This window comes from Lissotriton vulgaris, chromosome 4_1, assembly GCF_964263255.1.
Source record: "Lissotriton vulgaris chromosome 4_1, aLisVul1.2, whole genome shotgun sequence".
In the NCBI taxonomy this organism is placed as follows: domain Eukaryota; kingdom Metazoa; phylum Chordata; class Amphibia; order Caudata; family Salamandridae; genus Lissotriton; species Lissotriton vulgaris.
In genome coordinates, this window is record NC_141691.1 from 324063296 (window position 1) to 324088228 (window position 24933).

Sequence of the window (24933 nt, forward strand, 5' to 3'; positions counted from 1 at the left end):
TCCAGGGGAATTTCCCGGGGCCAGGGCCATCTGCGACGGCAGATGCGGTAAGTTGTGTGGGGTTGGGGGGAGGTCTACGATACCTTCTAGATACCTCACACGAGTCTTCGAACGACCTTTAACTGGCGTCGAGTTGATAAGTGCCCCCGTCAAGACAAGGGAAATTGTAGTAGTTGCACGTGAGTACGCCTCAGTGCTGTCGCCCCTCCCAAGTGGGCGGGGTATGTCTGGTTAGGGATCTTGACACCGGTTACGACCTTGCCGTTGGCCCTTAAACGATAGGATGTACAATTTCAATATTTCAAGTAAATGTTTTGTAGGATGTTAGATCGGCTAGGAGAACCTCTGTATTAGAGAATCTGTTAAGGTTAGCCAAACATCGCAGTGTGGTATGAAATTGTACATTAATGTTTAAATGTTTTAATTTTTTGTTTTAATAAATACGGCCGGGAGGGTCACTCCCTCCCACTTCCAAAAACTTCAAGAACTGTTTCCGGTTTCCCTCATTTGGGGATTGTGTTGAGAGGGGGTGGCGGGTATCTCAGCCATATGGAAAGGGGCGACCACTCGGTCCCCCCGAACGTATGGCAGAGTGCCTCGATCCCCCCGGGAAGCCATTTTGGGCGGGAGGCGCGTCTCGGCTGGTATGCCCGAAGCGGCGTAGCCGGGGCGCGCTTTTTCCCGCCCTTGAGTGGGCTGGCCTAGACACGGACGCCGCCGGCCACGCCCTCGGGGCAGGCAGGGGCGGGTTTACGCCCGCCCTGAAGATGGATAAAAGGAGACGCAAGACCGGAAGACATCCTCTTGTTCCTGTGCTCTGAAGCTGCACCTCCCCGCTGCACGTGAGCTCGAGACGGAACGAAGAGCCAATTTTGACCCACCCACCAGCCCCTGAGGACAGCTAGTTGTTTTAATAAAGTTGATCAGTTAATCTATTTCGTTTTCAGGTTGTTTTGGTGTTATGTTGATCTTTGATGTAATAAAGATTGGTATAATGTTACAAGTTGATGATTAAAGAATGTCGGATTTAAAGTCCATTTAGACACAGGTTTTTCGGTCATAGTGGCCAATGTATGTTCGTTTAGTTAGCACTTGTCGTATTTATTTTAGTCGGTAGGCGGTAAGGTCATGATCGGTGAGCACTAATTGGAAGATCCCTATGAGTGGGCGTCACCCAACACGGATGGGAGCGCTCGGGGGAGGTGGCCTTTGGCCCCTCAACGGGGAGGCGGTCCCTTCTAAGGATGGGTCGCCGGAAGAAGAGGAAAGGCGGTCAAGGCCCCTTCCTGTGTAGGAGGGGTTACAGCCCCCTCCAGGGGAATTTACCGGGGCCAGGGCCATCTGCGACGGCAGATGCGGTAAGTTGTGTGGGGTTGGGGGGAGGTCTACGATACCTTCTAGATACCTCACACGAGTCTTCGAACGACCTTTAACTGGCGTCGAGTTGATAAGTGCCCCCGTCAAGACAAGGGAAATTGTAGTAGTTGCACGTGAGTACGCCTCAGTGCTGTCGCCCCTCCCAAGTGGGCGGGGTATGTCTGGTTAGGGATCTTGACACCGGTTACGACCTTGCCGTTGGCCCTTAAACGATAGGATGTACAATTTCAATATTTCAAGTAAATGTTTTGTAGGATGTTAGATCGGCTAGGAGAACCTCTGTATTAGAGAATCTGTTAAGGTTAGCCAAACATCGCAGTGTGGTATGAAATTGTACATTAATGTTTAAATGTTTTAATTTTTTGTTTTAATAAATACGGCCGGGAGGGTCACTCCCTCCCACTTCCAAAAACTTCAAGAACTGTTTCCGGTTTCCCTCATTTGGGGATTGTGTTGAGAGGGGGTGGCGGGTATCTCAGCCATATGGGTACGTATAGCAAAAGGGCGTCCCCTGCAGTGGGTACGCGTCGGTGCCATTCGCACCGTACATGCCTGTGTAGGTGTCAGAGTCGTAAGGCTGCGGGTGTATTGTGAAGCCCTGTACATACCCCCAAAAGCAGCTTCCCAGACGTTTTGCGACCCGGAAACTTCAGCTCGATCTGGCTGTCCGACGTGTACATCATACTCGCTTGGCCGTTAAACGTCTCCGTTTCGCGGTGCGAATCATGTCCGTACGAGTCAGCCAGAGCGGTTCGGATCTGAAAACGCTTCTTTCGGAACACACGCGTACAGTCGCATCGTACATGCTGGCTCATACAGGTGTCCGAGTCTGTCAGGAAACATGCGTCTGACTAATACCTTTTTCTGTCCGGATCGCGTTCGGAGACCTTCCGACCAAGATCGGAATCGACCCCTTAGTGTTATCATTTTTGCCTCTGTTAACCAATTGGGGTTGCCTGGACTCTTTACACAGTGTACCTCGGTTTGTTCCACTGTATAAAGTACCAGCTTCCTACATTCACCTATTTGTAAACTCCTCCAATATGTGTCTCTGTTTTATGGCATTACAGAGATGTTATCCATTAGCTTGGTTATAGTTGAACATTTCCTAGCAAGTCATTTATTTAACCTCGTGGCGTAGAACTTTTCCTGAAAACTGCTGGCCGGTAGAAGTGTGAAAATGCATGTTTTGGCAATAAATATTTTAGAAAAAATTGCTGCATGTGTATATACGATACCTCCTCGTTACAAATAGTAAATCAAAACTCAAGGCTTTGCCAATGATCTGTCTGTACACAGAATTCCCTTTCAGAGTACCATGACATGATAGTGATAGTGAATTACAAGTAACTTTCTATCAAGACAGGATATAAATAAAACAATCAAGTTAGATATAAGGTTACATAGTAAAAGAAATTCAGGTTTAGGTACGCCAAGAATACCTGATGCAAGGCTCATATTCCACAAGGTAAGAATAATCCTTAGTGATTGACAAGGAAATGGTCCCTGGAAAAAAAAGTGCACGGCTTGGTCAAAGGAGGGGGTAGCAATTAATCATCCACAGAGTCCTTTTAGATAGCACAGACTGGAAACAAAGGTATTGGATCACTTTGCATGAGCACCAGTAACATTTCACACGGACACATTCTTTTTGTTTTTGGACACCTTCTTTTGATTTTAGGCACGCATCCCAGAATTACAGAATGTTTGTTGAGCCAACCGAGAGACTCAAACCTGGTTCCCCAGTTCCAAAGTTGGGAGTTCTGGCCCTAAGGCCACATCCTGCCTTGCTTAGGTTCTTTCGTTTATTCTCATTGCATTCAATTCAATTATACATTTACAGCATCTCCGTTCAATAGTAGAATTCCTGATTTCTGAAAATTTTATATCTGTAGAGGCTACCAGCGAAAGCAGCATTTTTCGGACCCTCGCCAACATGTTTTATGTTTGAACTGAAAGTGCCCTTTCCACCCCACAACCACTCGCCCAAAAGTAAGTTTTCCCTGTCACATGTTCCCCACTCAAGCCCCTCCAACCCACTGTCACCCAAAATTAAGTGGGGCCTGCAACGGGGCTACAATCTCCTCCCGCACCCATGGCAGCAGTGCCCCCTTCACACTACTAACACCAAAAACGGTTCACTGTCAAAATATCGATGTTAAAAATATAGAATACAAAAATATCGACTCCCTATACTTAAACAGGTAAGTACAAAAATATCGAGGAAAAAATATAATTGTAAAAAATACAGTTGTACAAAATTTCGAATTTTATATATATATATATATAAAATAAAATAACACATATTAAATATAATAAATAATAAAATTAATATAAAATAAGTAGACTTGATATAAATGTCAAAACATAATAAACGTAATAAAAGGTGTTAAACACACATACATAATAATTCATATATTTTACTGTAAAACAATTAAACTATTAATTTTAATATTTTAAAATGATATACAATTGTACAAATATATATATATATATATATATATATATAGTTTTTTATTTATTTATTTATTTATTTATTTATTTATTTATTTATTTATTGCAGCGACTAAGTGTTGTTCACACCCAAGGAGACTTAGTTCTCCGAAATGTGTTACTGGTAATTAAATCTAAGCTTGACAAACTATCCCCCGAGTGAGCGCTTACTTTGTTGCTGCATAAAATTTGTGTCCGGTGGGCTTTGCCGGCATCGCGCTCCATCTACCACGGGCGGAAGAAGGGCGGCAGAAGCAAATTAACCTTTGATATATATATATATATTCTACTCCTCTTTACTTCAGAAGGAAAACTGCCGCCTTCCAGACCAGCGGGCGTCTCGTCAGCCAAGGGACCTCTGAAGTCAGGTCCGACAACACTTCACCTTGCAAGTAGAACAAACTACCAGTGACGAGAATTTGTGCTGACCAAAGTGTTTATTTCATGTCACCCTCGGATGCGTTTCGCCTGACCAGCAGGCTTGCTCACCGATACTTCAGTGATTACAATCGCCATTTTTAAAAAAGCGTACACCCAAACAGTCATGTGATTAGGACTACACCCTGACTGACAGTGAAAACAGACTCGTAGTTTCTACAAAATACAAATGACATTCCGTTTTCTGAATTCATATTGTTCACTACTTTCATTAATATTGCCTCCATAATTAAGTGACAAGCTTTTCCTTGAAGTATAGCACATTTCCACGTATCCACCCTTGTTTTGTGCTCTCTTGTGCCTCACTTCTCCTGAGAAACAAGATGGCTGCTCAGGTGGTCCCAGAAGGATAATAACATATATAAACGTATTCCGCTAATAGAATTAGCATTTACAAAACCTTTGAAATTTATTGAAAAAAAATATAGGTTTCACGCCTGATATAGTTAGGAATTAGCATTTAAAAAACCCTGCAAATTCACTGAAACAACCATAGGTTTCAAGCCTTATATAGTTAGGAATTAGCATTTAAAAAACCTTGCAAATTCACTTAAAAAACCATAGGTTTCAGGCCTTATATAGTTAGGAATTAGCATTTAAAAAACCTTGCAAATTCACTTAAAAAAACATAGGTTTCAGGCCTTATATAGCTAGGAATTAGCATTTTAAAAACCTTGCAAATTCACTTAAAAAACCATAGGTTTCAGGCCTTATATAGTTAGGTGATGTGATCAGTGATGTCAAATGAGATGTCATCAGTGATGTCATCAGTGATGTCATTTGAGATGTCATCAGTGATGTCATCAGTGAGGTCACTGACCATGTCATGAATGATGTAATATTTGACATCATCAGCAGTGGATTGCGGGTGCGCGAAATATAGTATACAACTAACTCTATAGGAGCAATTTCAATGGTTCTTTAAATGCTAATTCCTAACTATATATGGCCTGAAACCTATGGTTTTTTTAAGTGAATATATATATGATATATATATATATATATATATATATATATATTTATATATTACCTACTGGCTATCGCCAGTAGGTATATATAGTTAGAATTTTTTCTCTATGGGACTTTTGAAAATTCTATGTCTAATAACTTTGGCGTTTGTGGACGGAATCGGCTGAAATTTTCAGGAAAATGGAACATTTTGTTTCTGAGCAGCCCCTGAAAATTTGGTGGGGTTTCGTCAAGGGGGGGCTGAGAAAAAAGGGGGGTCCCAAAACGCGTTCTTTGCATTGAGTTTTCCATAGGGCGGTTGGACTCACTTTTAGCTCGAACGGCTGAATGGATTTGCACGAAACTTGGCAAAATTGTAGGGACTGTTAGCCCGATGTGCCTTTGCTAGGTCTCAATATATGTGCTCCAGTAGTTTTTGAGAAATTAACGTTCAAACCAAGATATATATCTGTAACAGCGCTCTGGGCAGCGATCCGGTCCGCTTACTTTTCGCTTATCGGAACTTTGCGCGCAGAAAGCTGATTGGCTCTCCGGTGTCTGTCAACATTCTAAACAGTCCGGAGCGGACGCCATCTTGTCTCTCGGTAGGATCGAGAGAGAAGAAGAGGTGGAAAACGAAGGGGAATTTAATGAAAGGGGGCAAGGTATCCCCCTCTTGACCCCCTAGGAATGTTGTTGGGGTTATTAAAGGGTCCCGTGGGGAAAATAAAAAAAAAATGATTTTTCACGGTAGAAGCGCGGCCGCGAACTGGTAGCGAAACGGGAATTCGCCATTTTGTGCTTCGTTAATTAAATTACTAGTTATAAGTGGGTGCGGGAGACGTATCCTAATCCCCTATGTTTCCTGAGGGTGGCTGAGGAGGCTGATATATGTTGATACATCTCTTCCAGCGGCTGTGCGTGAGCTTTTTTTTTTTTTTTGCTGCGTGACAGTCCGGAGCGGCCGCCATCTTGTCTCTCGGTAGGATCGAGAGAGAAGAAAAGGTGAAAAACTAAGGGGGAATTTAATGAAAGGGGGCAAGGTATCCCCCTCTTGACCCCCTAGGAATGTTGTTGGGGTTATTAAAGGGTCCCGTGGGGAAAATAAAAAAAAATGATTTTTCACAGTAGAAGCGCTTCACGGGCCGCGAACTGGGCCGCAAACTGGTAGCGAAACGGGAATTCGCCATTTTGTGCTTCGTTAATTAAAGTACTAGGTATAAGGGGGTGCGGGAGACGTATCCTAATCCCCTATGTTTCCTGAGGGTGGCTGAGGAGGCTGATATATGTTGATACATCTCTTCCAGCGGCTGCGCCATCTTGCCTTTTTTCGAATGCCACAATTTTGTCGTGCACGGCAGCCATTTTAGATGCCAGGCTGGTCCCAGGCTATCACCTAACCCTGCGGATGTAGTTTATGGCCCCAGCTGTAGAGAATTCAGACATGCCAATCCTCCTGATTCAGGCGTGTGAGTACTGATTTCAGTGCTAGTCTCCCGCCTCCCGATTTCTGCAAGCAAAAACCCGGGGGCATATTACGAACAACTAGCGATAATTTTTGTCTCTAACTTGTTTAGAGACAAAACTTATCGCCGCACATCGGCGATTTTTATTGCAGATAAACCTTGCTATTATCGCAGAAAAGTCAGCGATATTCATGTATTATCGACCTAATGCTCTTAGCCATGTTATCCACCTCCCATTGGATAACATGGCTAAGAACTGCTCAGGGCAGGTGTTAGATTTTGGAGATATTCGCGCTTAGCGCGAATATCTCCAAAAGTTGGTAATAGAAGGTAGCGATGTTAGGGACTGTTTCCAGTCGCTAACATCTTGGCACGCCACTTTGCATGTCATTAGTGATAAGTATCACTGACATGCAAAGCGGGGCCCAAGATGGTCGCTATCTCCTTTTAGCTGTCACTAACTGGTGTTAGCGACAGCTTGGTAATAGGGAAATAATTTTATCTCCGCTTTCATGGCTTTTAAAGCCAAAAAAGCGGAGATAAACCCCCTTGATAATATGCCCCACGATTCCTTGGGGGTTTCAGCTGACAGGGCTTGGTATTGTGTTACATGGTAATTTTTCCATGAAACGTCAGAGGGTCGATGCAGGGGTTCTAGAAGAGGTGATAAACCATTTAAGCCTCATGAACAAGCGCATGGTCTTTTAAAGATTTGTGAAGTACTCGGGGCGGCGGTGTGTGTGTGCCCTCTTTCAGGAGCGGGCGGGGGGGCACTGCCAGCAACTTGCCAGGTCAGGTAGTGTTCAACACGTGCATCACCCTTTCTCTGCTTGCTATTGCGCTCCATGCTTCGGAAAGGTAAGAAAAAGAACGTGCATTTGAGTTTGAAATGTCCGATCCTGCAGCAGCACACTTCCAAAGCCCACACATGACAATAACCCGATTCAAGGCCCCATTCACCCGTTTTTAAAAAAAATAGATAACACTCCAAGAAAGTAAGGTTATAAAACTTTATTAACTACTAACTTTAACGAACGGAACAAAAACTAAAAACATTTAAACATTTCTCAACACAAAAAGCAACAATGGTTAGAAGCTGTCTTTTGTGCGAATAGTCCCAAGGCAGCACAACGTGCAGAGTTCTGGACGGCACCCAGGTGATGTCGCCTGGGTGCCGCACTGGTTTAGGGATCCTACAATGCTGCTCCGAAAATTGGCGTGGGGCGTCCCGGGTGGGGCGGGGGGAGGCCTCGTCAGTAGCGGTCTGTTGTGCGAATAGTCCCAAGGCAGCACAACGTGCAGAGTTCTGGACGGCACCCAGGTGATGTCGCCTGGGTGCCGCACTGGTTTAGGGATCCTACAATGCAGCACAGAAAAACAGCGTGGGGCGTCCCGGGTGGTGCGGGGGGAGGCCTCGTCAGTAGCGGTCTGTGTCCAGTGTCACATGGCTGACACAACATGTACGACAGGCACCCAGGTGATGTCCAGTAAACTGCCGCACTGGTTTTGGTATCCTACAATGCTGCTCCGAAAATTGGTGTGCGACGGCCCGGGGGGGGGGGGGGGCGTGGGGGAGCCGGCGTGAACGGGCCTCCCCAGGTGGCGGCCATCTAGCTGAGTTGCGCTCGCTCTTGCGGCCACAGCGTCTCGCTCACCATGTTGTTGAGTTGCTCCCACTCTTGCAGTGCAGCGATAGGCGGCTGCCACATGGCTCTTAAAATGGCGGACAGCTCCTCGGTTTTAGGCCTGGTCCACTGAAATGGCCCAGGGACACTTTGGAACTCGGACGCTTGCCTGCTAGGGCTTGGGCTCCATTCACGAAAAGCGTCCCCTCAGCCGTGAAGATTGTATAAAAGTCTTGGGGGGCCCCCGACTCCCGCAGGCTTCCGGTGGGGAGCGGCTGCCATGATTGCTCGCGGAATGACCACGACGGAGCCACGAGATGGTGGTGCTCTCATGCTGATGCCAGCTTCAGTCTGAATGATCCAGAAACAAGGTGGGGCTTTCATCGTTTGGGAAAAAAAAATGTTCTAAACCAATGAAAAGTGTTATTTTTAGGTCATATGACCAAGCCTTCCATCTTTAGGAAACCAAAAGTAAAATGAACCAATGAAAAGTTTTATAAACAAGTCACATGACCTGTTATGCGGCATAGGGCTACAAAAAGCGTAGAAAATCTGTTGGCACGTGAGGCGGCGTCAGTAGCGGACCGATGTGCGAATAGGCCGAAGGCAGCACAACGGGCCGAGATCCGGATGGTACCGAGGTGGTGTCCAGCAAATTGCCGCACTGGTGTGGCCATCCTACAATGCTGCGCCGAAAGACGGCGTGTCCAGCTGAGTTGCGGTCACTGTTGCGGTACAGTGACTCGAACGCGCCGAGATCCGGATGGCACCGAGGTGGTGTCCAGCTAATTGCCGCACTTGTGTGGCCATCCTACAATGCTGCGCCGAAAGACGGCGTGTCCAGCTGAATTGCGGTCACTGTTGCGGTACAGTGACTCGAACGCGCCGAGATCCGGATGGCACCGAGGTGGTGTCCAGCAAATTGCCGCACTGGTGTGGCCATCCTACAATGCTGCGCCGAAAGACGGCGTGTCCAGCTGAATTGCGGTCACTGTTGCGGTACAGTGACTCGAACGCGCCGAGATCCGGATGGCACCGAGGTGGTGTCCAGCAAATTGCCGCACTGGTGTGGCATCCTACAATGCTGCGCCGAAAGACGGCGTGTCCAGCTGAGTTGCGGTCACTGTTGCGGTACAGTGAGTCGAACGCGCCGAGATCTGGATGGCCCCGATGTTGTGTCCAGCAAGTTGCCGCACTGGTGTGGCCATCCTACAATGCTGCGCCGAAAGTCGGCGTGGGGTGCCCCGTTGGCTTATGAGGTGATGTCAGTAGTGGACCGATGTGTGAATAGGTCGGAACCAGCACAAGGCACCAAGATCCGAATGGCAAGTCCTGGATGTTGAGTGCCTCAGTTGAGATTTCTGAGCAGTGCTTGTAAGACTGTCTGAAGCTTATTTGCACCTGCTGCAGCTTCACTAGGTCCGGCGGAACTTTTTGCCTTTTCCTTTCTGCTTCTTTTCCTACAATGCGTTTCATCTGAAGACACGACCAGGTCCCTGAATGTGTGCAGGGGGACGCTATTGATTGAATGAAAATGGCGGCTTGACACAAAGCTGACTCAAGCGTTACTGTTGGTGCTATACAGACAAAAATTGGTTTTCAGTTTGTACATTCTTCAGGTTTTTTTTTTCCATCCAAGTCTGATTGAGAGTTTGTAGAAAAATGGCTTCAGATTTTCCACATACTACTCTTCAACATTCTTCCTAAATGTAACAATGTGAAACTCACTAGGAGAACGGCTGTTTCTGTTTCCTTTCAAAATGCTGCCACCAATATTTTCTGAATGGAAGACACCATCTTGTAGCATAAAGGGCCGAAAGGGGTTCTGGTCTGGCCGATGGTTGGTGGAGACATTTTGACTATATCTTGGACCTGCCCGGCCTCGCCCAAAATGGCGCCGGTATAAATGGGACTCGTAACTCCTTGCCCGCAAATGTATATCTAGAAAATGTTATTGTAAGTGGCCCTGTCGTATTTTAATTACAAAATGTACGTCCACCGATTCCGCAACTGTTAGACACCTTTGTTCTTGTCACCTAATGGCCCGCTCGTTACGTTCTTCTACAGTGTAAATGTCTCCTCATCATATACGATTTCAGTTTGCTCCGTGGCCGGCCCACGTGGTTATAGGCCCGTATTTGTATACTGACATTTTCACAATAAAGGTTTTTAAAACAAAACACGGTAGTAGTATTTTCATTTGTAAAGTTTTTACTTTTAGTGACTGTTTTCGAATCAGTAAAAGGCAAGTGAAATAAAGCAGTCCAATTACATGACGGATAAAAGGTATAATATGTAGGAACGCAGTAAAGATAAATGGTCAAGGGCAGTTGTGTTTTTCATGTCTGCAACATAAAGTGATCGATAAGAATCTGATAATCAGGCGTATCGGCGACTAAGACAGCAGGCCGAATCTCTTTTACTCAACGGCTCCGTCATGGAAGGAAGAAACGCCCTTTTTCTCGAAAAAGGAATATATTTTACTTGCAAGACAGTTGTAAATTTTCCGGGAAAGTGCATTAGCCTGGAATATTATAACATATGTTTGAAAAAAAAATATTGTTCGAAAATAATAAAAAGCGTAATTTTTAGGTCATATGACCAAGCTTTTCATCATTAAATTAACAAAAGTAAAATGAACCAATGAAAAGTTTTATTAACAAGTCACATGACCTGTTATGCTTACGTTACGCGCTGCGCGCCGCGCCTCGGATCACTTCCGGGTGCGCTAACGCGGCGTGTCATAAAACGCATTACGCGACAACGTAGGTCAAGAATATAGTCTAAATGTCTCCACCAACCAGCGTTCAGAACACAACCCCTTTCAGCAGTCCAAAAAGTTCTGTTAAATGACAACAGAGGGGACAGGCAACAAGAACCATCAGTCAAAGAGGGGAGGGCAAGTTCTTCTCTTCCGGGTCATGTTGGGGCGCTACCGGAACTGATCGAATTGGTAGTCTACAGTGTTTCTGGATGTTTCAGACTAAAGCTGGCGTCAGCATGAGACCACTACCATCTCGTAGCTCCGTCGTGGCCATTCCACGAGCAATCATGGCAGCCGCTCCCCACCAGAAGCCTGCGGGAGTCGGAGGCCCCCAAGACTTTTGTAGAATCTTCACGGCTGAGGGGACGCTTTTCGAGAATGGGACCCAAGCCCTAGCAGACAAGCGTCCGAGTTCCAAGGTGTCCCAGGGCCATTTTAGTGGACCAGGCCCAAAACCGAAGAGCCGGCCGCCATTTTGAGAGTCCTGTGGCAGCCGCCTATCGCTGCACCGCAAGAGCGGGCGCATCTCAACTACATGGTGAGCGAGACGCTGTAGTCGCAAGAGCGGGCGGTAAACAGCTGAATGGCGGAAGAGGCACAGTGTAGCAAAAGCGGGCGGAATGGCAACTAAAACGATAAAGGGGCGCCCCACTACAGCTTGTCTTCAGGTCAAACGGATTGTGGGACAAGGTCCAGAATTGAAGAGTCATCAAAAGGCAAAAAGTTCCGCCGGACCCCGGGAGCCGGCCGCCTATGTTGGGGGCGATCTCAGGCTACACCAGTGCTATAAGACTTGGGGAGGGTGTCGGAGCCAAGCGTCTTCTCCGAGTCCATGGCCATCACACCGCCCCTCAGGGGCCTCCGTCAAGCTGTTTAGGAAGGTAACATATCACATTGTTTTCTAATGCAGTCAGGTCCACAAACGACACTCACTTACTTTGAGAATAGTGAAGCTGCAGTAGGTGGAAATAAGCTTCAGACAGTGTTACAAGCACTGCTCAGAACTCTTAACTATGGCACCCAACATTCAGAACTTATGCTATTTGAGAATGGTAGTGACATCGAAGCATCTCAGGGACCAAAACCATTAACGTACTTTCACGTATGAAAATCTTACTTGGGGAGGGGGCAGGAGCGAAGCGCCCCCTCCCAGTCAGCGCCACCACAGCGTATGTTGAAAATCTGAAGCCATCGTTCTACAAAGTCAACCAAACTTGGATTGAAAAATCTAGAAAAATGTACAAACTGAAAACCAGTTTTGGTCTGCATAGCATTAGTAACAACGCTTGAGTCAGCTTTGTGTCAAGCCGCCATTTTGATTCAATAAAGCACAGGCATTGAAAAAGGCTGAAATTCAGAACTCTAAACTATGGCACCCAACATCCAGGAGCTTGCCATCCGGATCTTGGAGCCTTGTGCTGTTTTCGATCTATTCACACATCGGTCCACTACTGACATCATCTTATAAACCAACGTTATGTAAATAGTTTTTTAATAAAATGTTTTACCCTGTTTCTTTGCTGGTGTGTTGTCTATATTTTTAATATTTGCATAGGGTTTGTCGTTATTTTGTGCGGGATGGGTGATGGAGCCGAGCTGTCTTGCAGCCCTCATGGTGTGGAGCTCAGTTCATCTCACTATTTTCGTATTTCTCATGAAGGGTTGTTCCTAATATTTCTATTTTAGCGAGGTCAAAAAGAGATCCAATTAGTGGCCTACTGATTTTGCTCGATTACTTTTATTTTTTTACACGATTTTTCACTATCTGCAAAGACTAAACAGAGTATTGCGACTTTGTGCTTGTTTGTAAATAGAGAATGATCCAAAGAGAACCAATTCTAAAACAGTAAATGCTTGGACAACAATCAATCAAATGGAGAGACAAGGAGGCACGACGGATTACAACGGGGGTAAAGGCCTGCGTTAACTACCCTTCAGTATCTGCAAAGAGAGAGTACTACTAAGGCAAAAGAGGGGAGGGGGGGGGTGCAGCGTTCAAAGCACATCAGCGTGCATAAATACGAAAATGTTTTTATCTATCACGTACTTGACATTTTAAAGCTTTTCATATTTGCTATTAAAAAACCAATGAAATTCACAGAAAAAACCATAGGTTATAGTGGATATATAGTTAGGAATTTGCATTTACAAAACCTTGAAAATTCAATGAAAAAACCATAGGTTATAGGCCATATATAGTTAGGAATTCGCATTTACAAAACCTTATTTTACTCGCATAAAACCATTGAAATTCCATATATAGTTAGAAGCGCTAACTATATATCGCGCACCCGCAATCCACTGCTGATGATGTCACATATTACATCATTCATGACATGGTCAGTGACATCACTGATGACATCACTGATGACATCTCAAATGACATCACTGATGACAACTCAAATGACATCACTGATGACATCTCAAATGACATCACTGATGACATCACTGATGACAACTCAAATGACATCACTGATGACATCTCATTTGTCATCACTGATCACATCACTCATGTGATAATACAATGAACCTCTTCAGACTCTAATATAACCTTACATACACTCACTATAAACAGACACTCACAGACTGTCACTCATCCATGGAGTTACTCACACACCTAGTCAGTCATGCAAAGAATCAATCACACCTCCATTTCCTCAACTATAAAGTTATACACATCTTACTTATTCAAACATATAATAACACATATTTATTCTCTTATATAATCCCTGATACAAGCTCACAGTGATCGATACAGCCACTCACACATTCACTGGCTCTTATGTTCAGTTATTTATATATCTCAACTCTCACATGTATTGTGTTTTACATACGTACTTACTTGCACATGTAGCAATGAGAAATCCATTCACTCACCAACACACCCATGCACAGTCAACCGCCCATATAGCTGTTTCCACATGCACTCTTGAACTCATACTCCTAGTGAATCAACTGCTTACACATCTATGCACAGAGTCACGCACCTCCCAGCCACCCACACACACACTCAGCCTCCCATTCAAATACTTGGGCAACCAATCAATAACCCATATGGCCACTCTTATAGCTACTGATCAACACATGCAGCAGCTTACACAACAACAAACATACTGATGCACAAATTAAGACAGTTTAGTCACTAACCCATGCACTCAGTGAGACACATTTAATCACTCACTCATACAGTCAGTCATGCACCTACTAAATTCTTCATCCAGACACTTATACATCCACTCATTCTTCAATATGTGAAACATATTTAAACTTTACAGACACATACAATCACTGGATGTTGTGATCAGTGATGTCATCAGTGATGTCATTTGAGATGTCATCAGTGATGTCATCAGTGATGTCACTGACCATGTCATGAATGATGTAATATGTGACATCATCAGCAGTGGATTGCGGGTGCGCGATATATAGTTAGCGCTTCTAACTATATATGGAATTTCAATGGTTTTATGCGAGTAAAATAAGGTTTTGTAAATGCGAATTCCTAACTATATATGGCCTATAACCTATGGTTTTTTCATTGAATATATATATATATATATATATATATATATATATATATATATATATATATATATATATATATATATATATATATATATATATATGTGTGAAGAAAGCAGTCCTTGTTCCGTCTGTAAACGGCGGAACTTAGTAGGTCTGGACCTCCGAAGCCTCACACAGTACAGCGAAATACAGCCAGGAAACAATCACTCCTCAAGTGAGTTTGCAGGAAGACGGTTTATTAAATGAAAGATATATATATATTACCTACTGGTGGTTGCCAGTAGGTAGTTATAGTTAGGACCTATTATCCATAGGAAATCGGCAACATTCTATTTGGAATAACTTAGGCGCCGATTGACCAATCTGCGCTGAATTTGTCAAACTTTTGGCCAGCTCTAGTCCGCTCCTATCCCGAAATTTCCACGATGATTTATCAAGCGGGGGCCGAGAAAAAAGGGGGGTCCCAAAACCCATTTTCCCCATGCAATTTCCCATAGGATCTTTAGCCGCAGCTACAGCCCGAACTGCTGAATGGAATTACACCAAATTTGGCAATTTGATAGTCCTTGGTTGGACTTGTGCTTTTTTGGTGTAAATCTGTTCAGTAGTTCCTGAGAAAATGGCAGCTAAAATCATTTATATATCTATGGGCTCGTAGGGTCCCCGTACCCTAAGCGCAGACAGCATGCACCCTGCCTTGCACGAGCTGTCAACACTCCAAATCAGTAATTGTTGGCAGCCATCTTGTACCTCCGTTTAACCAATGCACAATAAACCCAAAACAAACGCCGCAAAACGGGAAAAGGGGGCAGGGTAGACACACCCTGACCCCCAAGGCCTGCTCAGGGGGTCCCAAAAATTATTTTATTTTTTTTAAATCGCGGGATGCGCATCTTACCGATATAAAAAAAAGAAACTCGGTCTCCCACGCTAAATATTGTCATTTGCCCCAGGGGGGGCCAAATCCCGGGGGCATTATTAAAAAAATAGTGTGGGGATCCGATCCCCCCACCCTACCGGGGAACGGCCACCCCCGGGCTCTTACTTAATATATGCGGTGTGCTCGCTGGGCCCCCCCAGCCCGGGTACCGCCCCCCAGGGCTTTAAAACATTAGCTGGGAGGGCTCTGAGGCCCCCCAGCCCTTGGGACCGCCACCACCGGGGCTCTAATTTAATATATGAGGGGGGCTCACGGGGCACCTCCGCAGTCCCGGGGACCGCCACCCCTGGGGCTTCTTTGAAATCGGTGGGGATTCTCTCAGGGCCCCCAGCCCTCCGGGGCTTAAAAACATTTGGAAAGGGGGTTCTGAGGCCTGCCCAGGCCTGGGGATCGCCACCACCCAGGGCTTCTAAAAAATGTGGGAGCGGGGGTTGCGCGGCACCCCTCCAGGAGCCTTGTCTAGGCCCTAGGGACCGCCAACCGCCAGGGGTTCCCAGTCCCGGGGTACCCACTCCCGGGACACTGCTGTTTGCAATGGCAGGGCGGGAGCATATATATATATATATATATATATATGTAGCAAAAACATAAAATCTGATAGAAAACATTCTATTTAAAATTAAAACATTAAACTGTTTAAAAATCTTCAAACTTAAATTTTCCACTCCAAAAAGTGCAACAGTAGGGAAAGTGATGGAGAGCGGAGGGGTAAAAAAATGTTATTCCCCCACCAGTCTGTGCAACAGTAGGGAAAGTGGTGAATAGCGGAGGGGTAAAAATTACTATTCCCACTCCAATGAGTGCAACAGTAGGGAAAGTGTTGGAGAGCGGAGGGGTAAAAATTATTATTTCCCCACCAGTCAGTGCAACAGTAGGGAAAGTGGTGGTTTTGCGGAAGGGTAAACATTACTATTCCCACTTCAGGGAGTGCAACAGTAGGGAAAGTGTTGGATAGCGGATGGGTAAAAATTACTATTCCCACTCCAGTGAGTGTAACAGTAGGGAAAGTGTTAGATAGCGGAGGGGTGATAATTACTATTCCCACTCCCGTGAGTGTAACAGTAGGGAAAGTGTTGGTTAGCGGGGTAATCAGACAAAATATCGAGAAAAAAAATATCTTAAAGACAAAATATCGAAGAAAAAATATCGAATGTCAAAATATAGGGAATCAAAAATATCGGATACAAAAATATTGTAATAGGTAAGTAAGTAAAAATATCTAAAACAATATCGTATGACAAAATATTGACAATACAAAATATCGTGTAGTAATGTAAATAATCAATAGTATAGGAAAAAGTAAAATAATTGTACATAAAATGTTGTTAAAAAGGTGTCACCTTAAAAAAAAAAAGTTTAAAAAAAAAATTATTTTAAAAACATATCTAGGTTTAGGATCGGGTAATTGGGTTTATAGTGGATAAGGGTGGGGAGTGTATTAAAATGTATGTAAAATAACCTAAAATATTAAAAATATGTTAAATAAATTATGTAAATTTTTTTTTTAAAATAATATAAAAAAATAATAAATAATAGATATCTAGTTCTAGGAGCGGGTTATTGGGTTTATAGGGGATAAGGGTGGGAAGTAATTTAATAATAATTAATTAATATATGTTAGTCAATATTTCTAATTTATACCTAATTGGTAATTAATTAAAATGTATTAGTTAATTAATGAAGATCATATAGTACTTATAATTAATTACTAATTAATTGGTAATTAATTAATATTAATTAGTTAATTATATTAATTAGGTTAATTTTTTAGAAATATATATTTTATTTTTGTGTTAATTAAATGGGTAAAAATATTAATAATGATTTAAATTCTTTAATTTCAGCTAATGAGTTCATATAATAATGTTATTGTTAATTAATCATTAATTGGTAATTAAATAATAATAATTAAATTTTGGAAAAGGATTTTTTGGATGGTTCTTGGTCAGTTTTCTGTTTTTGGGTAAAGCGGTATTTTTTGGGTTCAGGGTAAGTTTTCAGTTTTTGGGTAAAGGGTTATTTGTTGGGTTCAGGGTCAGTTTTCATTTTTTGGGTAAAGGGGTATTTGTTGGGTTCAGGGTCAGTTTTCAGTTTTTGGGTAAAGGGGTATTTGTTGGGTTCAGAGTCAGGTTTCAGTTTTTGGGTAAAGGGTTATTTGTTGGGTTCAGGGTCAGTTTTCTGTTTTTGGGTAAAGGGGTATTTGTTGTGTTCAGGGTCAGTTTTCAGTTTTTGGGTAAAGGGGTATTTTTTGGGTTCAGGGTCAGTTTTCAGTTTTTGGGTAAAGGGGTATTTGTTGGGTTCAGGGTCAGTTTTCAGTTTTTGGGTAAAGGGGTCTTTGTTGTGTTCATGGTCAGTTTTCAGTTTTTAGGTAAAGGGGTATTTTTTGGGTTCAGGGTCAGTTTTCAGTTTTTGGGTAAAGGGGTATTTTTTGGGTTCAGGGTCAGTTTTCAGTTTTTGGGTAAAGGGGTATTTGTTGGGTTCAGGGTCAGTTTTCAGTTTTTGGGTAAAGGGGTATTTTTTGGGTTCAGGGTCAGTTTTCTGTTTTTGGGTAAAGGGGTATTTCCGGGGTTCAGGGTCAGTTTTCAGTTTTTGGGTAAAGGGGTATTTGTTGGGTTCAGGGTCAGTTTTCAGTTTTTGGGTTAAGGGTGTTCTTTGCTGTGTTCAGGGTCAGTTTTCAGTTTTTAGGTAAAGGGGTATTTTTTGGGTTCAGGGTCAGTTTTCAGTTTTTGGGTAAAGGGTTATTTGTTGGGTTCAGGGTCAGTTTTCAGTTTTTGGGTAAAGGGGTATTTGTTGGGTTCAGGGTCAGTTTTCAGTTTTTGGGTAAAGGGGTATTTTTTGGGTTCAGGGTCAGTTTTCTGTTTTTGGGTAAAGGGGTATTTCTGGGGTTCAGGGTCAGTTTTCAGTTTTTGGGTAAAGGGGTATTTGTTGGGTTCAGGGTCAGTTTTCAGTTTTTGGGTAAAGGGGTATTTGTTGGGTTCAGGGTCAGTTTTCAGTTTTTGGGTAAAGGGGTATTTTTAGTGCTCAGGGTCAGTTATCAGTTTTTGGGTAAAGGGGTATTTCTTGGGTTCAGGGTCAGTTTTCAGTTTGTAGGTAAAGGGGTATTTTTAGGGTTCAGGGTCAGTTTTCAGTTTTTGGGTAAAGGGGTATTTCTGGGGTTCAGGGTCAGTTTTCTGTTTTTGGGTAAAGGGGTATTTGTAGGGTTCAGGGTCAGTTTTGGGTTTTTGGTGTACAGTTGTACAGGGTAAAAATATAATTAATTTACATTCTATTAATTAAAGGACATTACAAATATATAATATTACACCAACTCTAATTTACTGTAGACTGCAGTTGGAATATTATTTAATAATTAATTAGTGTCCAGCACATATTAAGATTTAATGTAGACTGGAGTAGGAATATTAATTTTTATATAATTAGTGTGCAGCACCTACTGTAATTTAATGTACAATGGATTTGGTATATGAAGAATTACATTATTAGAGTCCAACATATACTCACATTTAATATACAGTGACAAATTAATAATCCGATTGTTACTTTCTAGTAAGATAATGATACAAATAGTTCAACATGATTGTAGAAACATTTTTTTTATTTATGTTTCAAAAATAATATTTTTTTCATACAAAAATTTTTTTATTTACATTTGCTTTTAATTTTTTTTATTATAAACACAATCATAAACAAATATACAGAAGCATTATTATTTTGTGAACTTTTTTACAAAAATTAACATTCTTAATTATCTCTTTTACATATTGTTATTTCAGAAAAAAATGTAAAAATATCAGAAGTATTTTTCTATTAAGCTTTTTTAAGCTTCATTTGTGAAGAACAAATATTTATAACATAAGTCACACATTTTTAACACTTTTTTACATTATTTTATTTTGTGACAATGTAGTTATATTTCTATACATTGTTAACATAAACATTATTGTTTTCATAATATTTAATTATTACATTCATGTACATATTTGTTAATGAAATCATTGTAGGATTAAATAAAATATTTTTTAACAATAATATAAACATACATTTTTTTCCCCCCATTTTGTAATGTATAGATATTATATTTTAAACTTGGGACTATTTTATTGCATTTGGGTGCTTTATTTTGTAACCGGGTTAGGTCGTTTTGGGTTATTTGGAAGAAGGGCTGGTCGCGGTTGGGAGACACTTCACGTCGCTTGAGGTAAGGTTGATTTTATATGTTTTATGTGTATTTTTATGATGTTTTTTGACTAGTGACCTTATATTTAGTGTTGTTGAATGTGAGGGAGTTATGTTTTAGATTTTGAAAACAGATATTTACTTATGGTATCTACACGTAGTGTTAGTTAGTTAACTATTTATTTATAGAGTGAATGTAAGTCTTTTAGGGTATATCTAAAAGTTAAATCATCTATGTTAATATGTTGGTATCTAATTACTAGCTAAGTAATGTGGGTGGGAATGTCTGCTTTCTATGTTTTTGTCATAGGTGTACTCTACATCGGAAGTTCCCGTTTTTTTTCAAGGAAGTGTTTGTTTGTTTAATTCAACACTGATTTACAAACACTTCTTTACATTTTTCGGGTTTCCAGGAGCGATTCTTTCTATTTTTCTAATTTTTCGGGTTTTTTATGGTTATTCGATGGCTCAGGACCACGTGGATTTCTGATTTTTGGAACAGTTGTATTTTTACCTTTTTTTGGGGTTAATTTTGCACTACATGGATTACTTTGGTGGAGAAGGACGTTATTGGATCGACAACATAATTGGTAAGTCATTGCTTTCTATTTTTGTGTGGGTGGGTAATGTCATATTTATTATGGAATTGTTTTTTACTTGTTATTTAGTTTTAATGTGTGCATATATTATAATAATATCTTTATATATTGCATACATTAAATACTTTAGAAGCTCACGTTACATATTTTTGCATACTTAGGTGATACTTTTAGTGTTTTATAACAGTTTGAGAATTATTTACAGTAGGGTTTTGGCTATGATGTTTAGGTATTCTATGCCTTTTGTATTAGGGTACAGTTGTACTTGCTCTTCCAGGTACTTGTGCATTTGTTTATTTTGCTTGGATGTTTTTGGGACAAGTTCTGTTACAGATTGGTCCATTCTAAATTCTTGATAGCTCTGTTCTTTCTGTAGGCATTTAATGAAATTTTCTAGAGTAGGTTTGGTTCTGCCAGTTGATTGTACAAATGCATTGTGCCAACCTTCCACTGCATTGTTAGTTTTTGATTCTCCGTTAAGGGTACTATTGTACACGTTCCACCAGGGTATGAGGAATTTTGGATTTCGTCTGTGGCCAGATCTGTGGAGTCTGCCTACCCAGGTGTCTTCAAAGTAATCGAGAAAATGACTTAATCTAGCTTCATTTTGTTTGTAGAATGGACTGTCTATAATAATGTTGTAATGTTCAGCTACACCTGTTACAGGGACATAGGCAAGTGCAATGAGTTTTTTGATTTGGAAAGCAAATGATGAATTTGTAGCATATTCGACACTTAGGGTAGTTTTTTGAAGGTGTCTCCATAAACACTAGTTGAAATGATAATAGCAGCCTTGAATGGAGGTATGGGGGTGGATTTTTAGAATAGTTGAGAGCATTGCATGCTCAAATCAAGAATGATTTTTTCTGGAGAAAAATCATTCGTTTTTTGTTTTATTATGTTTAATAATTCCATATATGTAGAATTATTTTTGTTTGGCAATAGTGCATATAGCAAAGGGATGTTGCAGTTGTGGTAGAGGCCATGTATTGTGTATAATTGGAAAAATGGTTTGGGACAGATGTTAAATGTTCCATCCATCATCCAATATTGGCTTTGCTGCAGTTTAACTAAATTCATATTGATACCAAAAATTATAAGCCTTTTGTCATTGTTTTCGTTGTCATAAACTATAAATGGTTGTTTATTTAAAGTTATTATTTGGTTAGCAGTTAAATTTATATCCTGATATGTTCTGGGAGATGGTGTTGTAGCAGTTGTAGCTTTTTTAGTGCGTGCTATAGTTCTTTTTAAGGATAGGATATTTGGCATTTGGGTTGCGGCTGTTTTTGGGATTTTAGGAATGGCTTCTTTTAAAATGACATTTGTTTGCTTTTGGGAACCTGTACTAGCTTCTTTTATATTTTCCAAAGCTGTTCTAACTTCTATTTCAGTAACATTAGGTGGATGATTGTGTTCCCTAGTATACAGTACTGTAGCTTCTCTAGTTGTTGCTCTTCCATAGCACTTGTTCGAATAATATTTACAACATTTCCAATTAACTTTCATGCCATATTGCTTTTCTTGTGTATACGTGTAACCCATGTAGCATAGTAAGAGTTTTCCTTTTTGGCTGGTCACAAATTCGGCTCCTTCGGTCATTTTGTACTTTGTATATCTATAAAATATATATATAATAGTTAATGTCAAATTAAATGTGATAAATAATCTATGTTAGTGATAAGTAGGAATGTTTATACTTACGTGTTTTAGAATTTCCAGCTAAACTTAGGAGTTCCTTGCTTCTTGAGTTGGGGATAAATGGTTGTGATGTTGTTGTAGCTGTTATGAGAAACAGGAACGTAGTATATTATTAATTAATGTTTAGGTACATTTGCAATGTTAGAGCTCATTTCTACTACAAAAGTGTATCTTCATGATTCATATTGTGAAGATACTTACATATTTGTTTAGGTTGGTATTTCGCAGTATAATTGGTTCTTCAGCTTCTGGAGAGTAGTTTGTAGTGTTATCTTAAAAAAATAAGGAACATATGTGTTAGAATAATCAGCATGTTGGTACGTTTTTTAATACATTATCTGGTAATTATGTTCTTTAATATACTTACTTTGTGATTAGTATCAGTATTATTTAGAATGTGGAGTTCTGTATTATGTCTGTATATCTATTCGCCGTGTTTGCTCTGTAAATAAACAATATATAATAGAAAATAATTAGAACAGTTATAAATGTTTGTATGGTTTTTCCACATTTATTTCAGTTGCATAATACTTACTTAGTAAAATGTATTCTAGAAATAGTAGTGATGTCCTTTGTTCATTAGTAGTGCAGTTTTCAGTAGTAGAATCTACAGAAAAAAAGAAATATGTGGGGCACAACTGATTATTTCTGTGTGTTTAGATTTATGTGCACATAATGAAACAATGTGAAATTACTTACATAGTTTTTAGAATCTGTATTCCTATGCTTTGTTCACAGTTAGTTTGAGTAGAATATTCAGTAGTCGTAGTATCTAAAAAAATAGTTTTATATAATTTTTTAGCATGTTAAGTAGTATGAATACCAAAGGGGCACTGAGTATTTAGCAGGTAAATAAGTAGTAGTAGCAAATAATGCAGTCTCTATTTTATGTACTTACTTAGGAAAATGTATTGTAGAAATAGTACTGATGTCCTTAGTTCAGTAGTAGTGCAGTTTTCAGTAGTAGAATCTACAGAAAAAAAGAAATATGTGGGGCACAACTGATTATTTCTGTGTGTTTAGATTTATGTGCACATAATGAAACAATGTGAAATAACTTACATAGTTTTTGGAATCTGTATTCCTATGCTTTGTTCACAGTTATTTTGAGTAGAATATTCAGTAGTCGTAGTATCTTAAAAAAATAGTTGTATATAATTATTTAGCATGTTAAGTACTATGAATAGCAAAGGGGTACTGGGTATTTAGCAGGTAATTAAGTAGTAGTAGCAAATAAAGCCGTTTCTATTTGATTTACTTACTTACTAAAAAGTATTGTAGAAATAGTTCTGATGTCCTTAGTTCAGTAGTAGTGCAGTTTTCAGCAGTAGAATCTACAGAAAAATTGAAATATGGTGTGCAAAAGTCATTATTTCTGTGTGTTTAGATTTATGTGCACATAATGAAACAATGTGAAATTACTTACATAGTTTTTAGAATCTGTATTCCTATGCTTTGTTCACAGTTATTTTTAGTAGAATATTCGGTAGTGGTAGTATCTAAAAAAAATATTTTTATATCATTATTTAGCATGTTAATTAGTATGAATAACAAAGGGGCACTGGGTATTTAGCAGGTAAGTAAGTAGTATTGGCAAATAATGCAGTTTCTATTTTATTTACTTACTTAGAAGATGTAATAGTAGGTTGATAGTCTGGTTCTTCTAGTTGTTGTGCAGCAATTCGGATAGAGATGAATCTCCTTCAGTGACTTTTGGCAAGTAGTTTGTGCTTACATTTTCATTGCTTATATAGGGGAGTGTCAGTAGTAATTAGTTTGCTATTGGTTCATTAAAAAAATTAGGGTTGTGATTGGTTAGTTAGTATATTTGAATTTCAGTTGTGATTACTTTGTATTAGAAGTGAAAAACCAAAAATAATTCTAAAAGTATACAAACTAGCATAGAATATTTTTATATGTGTAGGTGATATAATTATACCAATAGGAAATATTTGATGAATTAATAGTGTGTCTATAGTATTAATGAAAGTATTGTATGTTTATTTTGATGTGAAAACATATAAAACGTTAATTAATTATGTTAACAGATGCTTATAAAAAGTCGATATAGTTTATAATCCGATATTTATGTGCACGATATTTTTGAAGTCGATATTATAGTAAATGTCATTATTTTCTGTAGAAAGCGATATTTTTGTATTCCGATATTAATGTAGTCGATATCACAGTAAACGATGTTTTTGTATATCGATATTAAAAAATCGATATTTGTGTATATATGTAGTTAAGTATAGGAAGCCGATATTTTTGATTTCGATATATTTGTTCCGATATTTTTGTACATCGATATTGTGGATTTCGATATTTTGTCAGACATTCGGTTAGCGGATGGTAACAATTACTATTCCCGCTCCAACCAGTACAACAGTAGGGAAAGTGTTGGATAGCAGAGGGGTAAAAATTACTATTCCCACGCCAGTGAGTGCAACAGTAGGTAAAATGTTGGATAGCAGAAGGGTACAAATTACTATTCCCACTCCACTGGGTGCAACAGTAGGGTAAGTGTTGGATTGTGGAGGGGTAAAAATTTATATTCCCACTCCAGTAAGTGCACCAGTAGGGAAAGTGTTGGATAGTGGCGGGATAAAATGTACTATTCTCACTCCAATCAGTGCAATAGTAGGAACAGTGTTGGATAGCTAAGGGTTAAAAATGAGTATTCCCACGCCAGTGAGTGCAACAGTAGGGAAAGTGTTGGATTGCGGAGGAGTAACAATTAATATTCTCACTCCAGTCAGTTCAAAAATAAAACCAAACAAAATATTAATAACAAAAATATTAAAAAATAAAATTAATTAAAAATTATGTAAATATGTTACAAATTAAAATACACATATATTTAATATTAAACATTTAAAGA